Consider the following 7651-nt stretch of genomic DNA (forward strand, 5'->3'; position numbering starts at 1 on the left):
AAGGATGTTAAAGGGTTTTACTTTTCCCAGAACCTCTTGATGCTACTAGGTGATGCTCTGTTGGTGATATAAAACAGCACGAGGCCTTCAGCTAAGTTCCAGTAGTAGGGTCACCAACCTCAGCAGCCAAGAGGGAATCCAGAGTTAGTTTTGGATCTTCTGTTGAGGACAGATGGAGTCAGCGGAATTGGGAGCCAAAATATCCTTGGAGGAGCACCCCATCCTCAAATCCCCCTGACCACTGAGTCACTCATGAAGACTGAAGAAAACACAGCATACTTGTGTTTGGTGAGGATGTCACGGTCAACAAGCAGCAGGTGACACAGACTGTGAAGAAGCTCCATGTCATTGATGTGGTCAAGGCTAACCGCTTGACCACCTGATGAAGAGAAGAAGGCAAATGTTCAACTGGTCTTGACTGTGGTACTTTGCATGTTGCCAACAAAATTTGGATCATCTAAACTAATTCTAAATACGAATGTTTCTAATTAAGAAAAAAACAAGAGACGGGCTTCCACGTCTAGGCACCCCAGAATTTGACTTAGGAAAGCTACCACAAAACCTGTGTAAAGAGATGATGTTATACAGTACCAATGGAAACCAACCTGCACAGCCGGGTCCCACCAAGACAGAAGCAAGACTTCTCTGGAACAGAGACCTTGTCTCCTGTCTCTATCCTGAGCAGTCCCTAGGTAGTAATTTGAAAGACTAGACAGATGTCTCACTCTTCCTCCCTCCTGTAGCTCTGGGTCTATAGCTGCAGACCAAGGGTTGTGCAGTGCAAAACTACTTTTCTCAACACAGGGACTTGCAGCATGCCTGAGAGGAGGAGGTGTCCCAGTCAGGAGTTCTGGGAAGGTTCTCAGACTACCTGCTCTGTGCAAGGCTAAGCTGCTAAGAATAAACATTCACCAAGTAAGAGTGCAACAAGACGGACCATACATGCTGATGTTTGTTGAAGCTGTATTTCTTCATGTTATTTTATATTTTATTCTATTTTCTTGATTCCTGGGTAAGTCTGAAAAATTCCAACTAGTTTTTTTTAAAAAGCAAGCCAACCATAACAGCCCTGGGAAGGCAGCATATAGATATGGGAACCGAAACTCAAATAGGGGAAATGATTAGTGCAATGTCCCACAGCTAGGAACTGATTAAGCCAACCTCAGATTAAATCTCAACTCCAAACCTAGTGCTCCTCTGCCCAAGGCAGCCTCCTTTAGAGAGTCAAACACAACCCTGGCCATAAGAGCTATGGTCTAATGGGCAGTAAGCTACAGATAACTCCCTGAAATCTCCAAAGAAAGATAGCAAGTCAAGTGTCCTGAAGGGTCAGAGAAGGCACTGATAATGGGGTAAGGGGCCATTTGAGCTGAGTCTGGAAGGATGAGCAGTTTTAACAAGAGATAGAACAAGGACATTCCAGTCAAGAGAGCAGCATGTGCAAAGACTGAACAGAAGGCGCTGTGGGCTATGAGTCAGACTGCAAAGTCGTTTGAACTGCAAGGTTGGTGGTTCAAGCTCACCAGCTGCTCCTTGGAAAGGAGGGTCGCTATGGGTTGGAATCTACTTGACAGTACTTAACAACAACAATCTCCTGACAACCCTGTGTGATAGACATTCTCCTCATTTTACCACGAAGCAACAGGCTCAGAGGGTGTAGAGGATCGCAGCTGGACTCCAACCCAGACCTTTGATTCCAGTCTGTGCCTGGTGGACAGAGTGGGTCCTCACTCTTCATCCACTAGGTTTCAGCAGCTCCCAGAGTAGGCAGGGCCAGCAGGAAGTGTCCCCTGTTTCTGTTCCTCCTAAGGGGCAAAGGGAATGCTTTCAGTCCTGGGTTGCAAGATTTTCAAACCAAACAAAGAAAAGGTGGGAAAGCGAGATGTTTTAGGCTCAAGGAGCAGCTCATGCAGATGCCTGGAGCTTGACTGCAGTAGCTACAAGCCAGCTACAGGGTCTGACCAAGGTTCCATCTTGGAGAGGTATCTTTGTACATATAAGCAACCTGGGACTAGAGCCAAAGGGAAGATTCCAGGACCTCACCTTTAGTAAGAAAACAGAGCCCAGTCCACATTGCCAGAAGGGGGATTCCTTATTTCCCCAAAGTAGTTCCTTTGGTGCAGTCTCTTTTTCCTCAGAGGAAAGAGAAAGGGACTTGCATTTTGTCTTTGACAACTTCAGTCTTCTCTCTACTTATCTTGGTGCTATTTATTGGTCCAGTGGTGGAGATTTTTGTTTTCTTTACAAGTATACTGAAGGCTGTGGTCTTTGATCTTCATCAGTATTTTAAGCCCTCTTCACTTTGAGCAATCAAAGCTGTATCATCTGTATATCACAGGTTGTTAGTGAGTCTTCCTCCAATCCTGATGCCAGTCTTCATATAATTTTAATTCTCAGATAATTTGCTCAACATACATATTGAAGAAATATATTGAAAGAATACAGCCTGGGACGTACCTCACCTGATTTGAAATAATTTGTTGTTAGGTGCCAACGAGTCAGTACCGACGCATAACGACCTTCTGCACTGCAGAATAAAACAACTGTCCGATCCTGGGCCAACCTCACTATCATTGCCACACTTTAGCCCATTGTTGCTGCCACTTTGACAATCCATCTCGCTGGGGGTCTTCCTCTTTTTCTCTGACTCTCCACCCTACCAAACATGATATCCTTCTCCAGTGACTGGTCCCTCATGACAATATGTCTGAAGCATGAGAGACAAAGTTTGGCCATCCTGGCCACCAAGAAGCACTCTGGCTGCACTTCTTCCAACACAGACCTGTTTGTTCTTGAGGCAGACCATGGCACTTTCAGTATTTACAACACCATAACTCAAAAGCATCAATTCTTCTACATTCTTCCTTATTCACTGTCCAGCTTTCACATCCATATGAGGTTATTGAAAATACCATGGCTTGGGTCAGGTGCACCTTAGTCCTTAAGTTGGCATCTTTGCTCTTCAACACTTTAAAAAGGTCTTGTACTGCAGATTTGCCTAGTGCAATACGTCGTTCGATTTCTTAACTGCTGCTTCCATGAGTGTTGATGGTTGATCCAAGAAGAATGAAGTCCTTGACAACTTCAGTCTTTTCTCCGTTGATAAGAATGTTGTTTCTTGGTCCAGTAGTGGGGATTTTTGTTTTCTTTACACTGAGGTGCAGTCCATACCGAAGGCTGTGGTCTTTGATCTTGGTGTACCCTTATTCGAATGACTGCCTCTTAGTCTATGTACAGGTTCTTTGTGAGCACAATTAAGTATTCTGGAATGCCTATTCTTTGCAATGTTATCCATAGCTTGTCATAATCCACACAGAAGAAAGCCTTTGCATGGTCAATAGAGCACAGGTAAACATCTTTCTTGTATTTTCTGCTTTCAGTCAAAATCCATCTGATGTCAGCAATGATATCCTTCGTCTCACTCTACCTCCTCTTAAATCTCTGGCATTTCTTTGTTAATATACTGTTGCAACTGGTTTTGAGTCATCTTTAGCAAAATTTTACTTGCATGTGATATGATGATGTTCGATGCTATCTGCATTCGTTGGGTCACGCTCTTTGGAATGGGCACAAATAGGATCTTTTCCAATCAGTTGGCCAGGTAGCTATCTTCCAAATTCTTGGCATAGATGAGTGAGCTCCTCTAATGTTGCATCAGTTTGTTGAAAGATTTCAATTTGTTTTCCATCAATTCCTGGAGCCTTGGTCTTTGCCATTGCTGTCATTGCACCTTGAACTTCTTCCTTTAAGTACCATTGGCTCTTGATCATATGGTATCTCATGAAGTGATTGAACAACATTAACATTTCTTTTGGATACAATGACTCTATGTATTCCTTCTTATTTTGATGCTTTTTGCATAGTTCAATATTTTGATCATTGTTATTGTTGTTAAGTGCTGTTGAACTGCTTCTGACTCATAGCAACCTCTTACAAGGGTTTTTGAGGAGTGATTAGTTAAGGTTGAAACGCCCACTTTGTGGTTCAAACTGATTTGCCCATAGAATCCTTCAATATTACAAATCAAGGCTTACATTTTTTTTTAAGTTCTTTCAGTTTGAGAAATGCTGAGTGTGCTCTTCCCTTTTGGTTTTCTAACTCTAGGTCTGCACATTTCATTGTAATACTTGGCTGTGTTTCCTTCAGCTGCCTTTTGAAATTTTCTATTTAGCTCTTTTACCTCCTCATGTCTTCCATGTGCTTTAGCATCTTTACACTGGAAAGCAAGTTTCAGAGTTTATTCTGACATCCATTTGGTCTTTTCTTTCTTTCTTGTCTTCTTAATGGCCTTTTGCTTTCTTCCTGTATGATGTTCTTGATGTCATCCCACAACTTTTCTAGTAAAATGTATCTAATGCTCTTGAGATGATCTCTAAATTCAAGTGGTATACATTCAAGGTTATGTTTGGGCTCTCATAGGCTTGTTTTTTCTTCAGCTTCAGTCTGAACTTGCATATGAGCAATTGATGGTCTGTTTCCACAATCTGCCCCTGGCCTTGTTTTGGCTGATGATACGGAGTTTTACATCTGTCTCTTTCCACAGATGTTGTCAATTTGATTTCTGTGTATTCTATTTGGTGAGGTCCATGTGTATAGTCGTCTTTCATGTTGCTTGTAAAATGTATTTGTAATGAATAAGTCATTTGTCTTGCAAAATTCTACCATGGGGATCTTGATCATTATTATCACCAGTGCCATCTTTTCCAACTACTGATCCGTCTTCTTTGTTTCCAATCTTTGCATTCCAATCACCAGTAATGATCACTGCATCTTGATTGCATGTTTGATCAATTTCAGACTGAAGAAGTTGGGAGACTTCTTCAATTTCATCATCAATGGGTTTAGTGGTTGGTGCATAAAATTGAACAATAGTGTTATTAGCTGGTCTTCCTTGTAGGTGCATGGACGCACAGTTTTATACTTCAGCATAGATCTTGAAATGTTCTTTTTGATGATGAATGTAATGCCATTCCTCTTCAAATTGTCATTCCTGGGATAGTAAACCACATAACTGTCAGACTCACATGGCCAACACCAGTCCATTTCAGCTCACTGGTGCCTAGGATATCGATGTTTATGCATTCCATTTCATTTTTGACAACTTCCTAATTTCCTAGATTCATATTTTGTACATTCCATGTGCCAGTTATTAATGGATTCTTACAGCTGTTTCTCCTCAATATTAGTTGTGTCCCCATCAGCAAATGAAAGGCCGAAAGCTTTACTCCATTCGCATTATCATGTTCACTTCTATGTTGAGGCAGCAGCTCTTCCCCAGTCATATGTTGAGTGCCTTCCAACCTGAGGGGCTCATCTTCCAGCACCATATCTGACAATATTCTGATGTGGTGCTGTGGATTAATGCGCCAGACTACAAAGCCGTTTGAACTGCAAGAATGGTGGTTCAAGCTCACCAGCTACCCTTCAGAAACCCTATCCAGGGTCACTATGGGTCGGAACCGACTCGATGGCACTTAACAACAACAACAACAATTCATGTTTCAATATTCAATATTCTGGTGCTATCTAACAGTGTTCCACTGCTATGCACAGCAACTTGATGAGTCAGCTGCTGATTGGAAATAGGCTGCAAGCATACACTGACAGAGAACTTCCAGAGGTACAAGCCGGATTCAGAAGAGGCCATGGAACAAGGGATATCATTGCTGATGTCTGATGCATCTTGGCTGAAAGAGAATATCAGAAAGATGTTTATCTGTGCTTTATTGAGTACACAAAAGCTTTCGATTGTGTGGATCATGACAAGCTATGGACAACATTGCGAAGTATGAGTATTCCGGAACACTTATCTGTGCTCATGAGGAATCAGTACCTGGACCAAGAATCAGTTGTTCGAACAGAGCATAGGAACACTGTATGGTTTAAAATTTAAAAAGGTGTGTGACAAGATTGTATTCTTTCACCATACTTATTCAGCCTGTATGCTGAGCAAATAATCTGAGAAGCTGGGTACTATGAAGAAAGAAAGTGGCATCAGGATTGGAGGAAGACTCATTAACAACCTGCAATATGCAGATGGTACAACCTTGCTTGCTGAAAGTGAAAAGGATTTAAAATATTTACTGATGAAGATCAAAGAGCACAGCCTTTGGTATGGATTACATCTCAATGTAAAGAAAACAAAAATCCTCACCATTGGACCAATAATCAACATTCTTATCAATGGAGAAAAGATTGAAGTTGCCAAGGACTTCATTCTTCTTGGATCAAATATCAACATTCATGGAAGCAGCAGTCAAGAAATCAAATGACGTATTGCATTAGGCAAATCTGCTGCAAAAGACCTTTTTACGTTGCAGAGGAAAGATGTTACGTTGAGGACTAAGGTGTGCCTGACCCAAGCCATGGTATTTTCAATAACCTCATAAGCATGCAAAAGTTGGACAGTAAATAAGGAAGACTGTAGAAGAATTGATGCTTTTGAGTTATGGTGTTGGAGGAGAATATTGAAAGCGCCATGGGCTGCCAAAAGAACCAATAGATCTGTTTTGGAAGAAGTGCAGCAGAGTGCTCCTTGGAAGCCAAGATGGCCAAACTTCATCTCTCATGCTTTGGACATATTGTCAGGAGGGACCAGTCACTGGAGAAGGATATCATGTTTGGTAAGGTAGAGAGTCAGAGAAAAAGAGGAAGACCCCAAACGAGATGGATTGGCCAAGTGGCAGCATCAATGGACTCAAGCATGGCAACAGTAGTGAGGTTGGCTCAGGATCGGGCAGTGTTTTATTCTGCTGTGCATAAGGTCACTATGTGTCAGTACCGACTCGATGGCACTTAACAACAACAAGAGCCCTAGTATGACACTTTAGGGTAAACACTTGAGCAGTAACCATAAGGTTGTTGTTGTTGTTAAGTGCCTTCAAGTCGGTTCCGGCCCATAGCTTACTTTATAGGGTTTCTGAGGAGCAACTGGTGAGCTTGAACTGCTGACCTTGCAGTTCAAATGGCTTTGCACTCTGGTGCATTAACCCACAGCACTGCATCAGGACTCCAACCACAAGGTAGTCAGTTCAAACTCACCAAGCACTCTCAGATACCCCGTAAAGTCCTGAGATGGAACTGACTCAATGGCACACAACAAAACGGGTAATGATAGCAAGCATTTCTTCATATGCTTGTTGGCTGTTGGCTGCCTGAACATTTTCTTTGGTGAAGTGTCTGTCTGAGTCCTCTGCCCATTTTTTAAATGAATTATTTGTCTTTTTCTTGTTAGGGTGTTGGAGTTTTTCTGTAAATGTTAGAGAGTAGTCCCTTGTCTGATATGTCTTTGCCAAACATTTTTTTCCCAATCTGTGGGTTCTGTTTTGGTGAATTTTTTGCTGCACCCGAGTGTCTAATTTTTAGGAGGTCCCAGTAACCCACAAGCTCATAAGACCCAGATACTACTCACTAAAGTAGGATGTAGAACTATATCTTTATCAACTATGTTATGCCAATTGACTAAATTATCCCCTGAGATTATGGTCCTAAACTTTTTAGCCTAGAAAACCAATCCTGTGAGTTTTTCAGATATATCTAGGAAGGCTCTATAACTGTGCCCCCTTATTTAAAAATTATGTAAAATTAGCCACATTTTGCAAAGAAGATGGAGACTCAGAGAGGGAGAAACTGGCCCAGGGTCACAAGGTGA

Source organism: Chrysochloris asiatica, unplaced genomic scaffold, assembly GCF_000296735.1.
Source record: "Chrysochloris asiatica unplaced genomic scaffold, ChrAsi1.0 scaffold00047, whole genome shotgun sequence".
In the NCBI taxonomy this organism is placed as follows: domain Eukaryota; kingdom Metazoa; phylum Chordata; class Mammalia; order Afrosoricida; family Chrysochloridae; genus Chrysochloris; species Chrysochloris asiatica.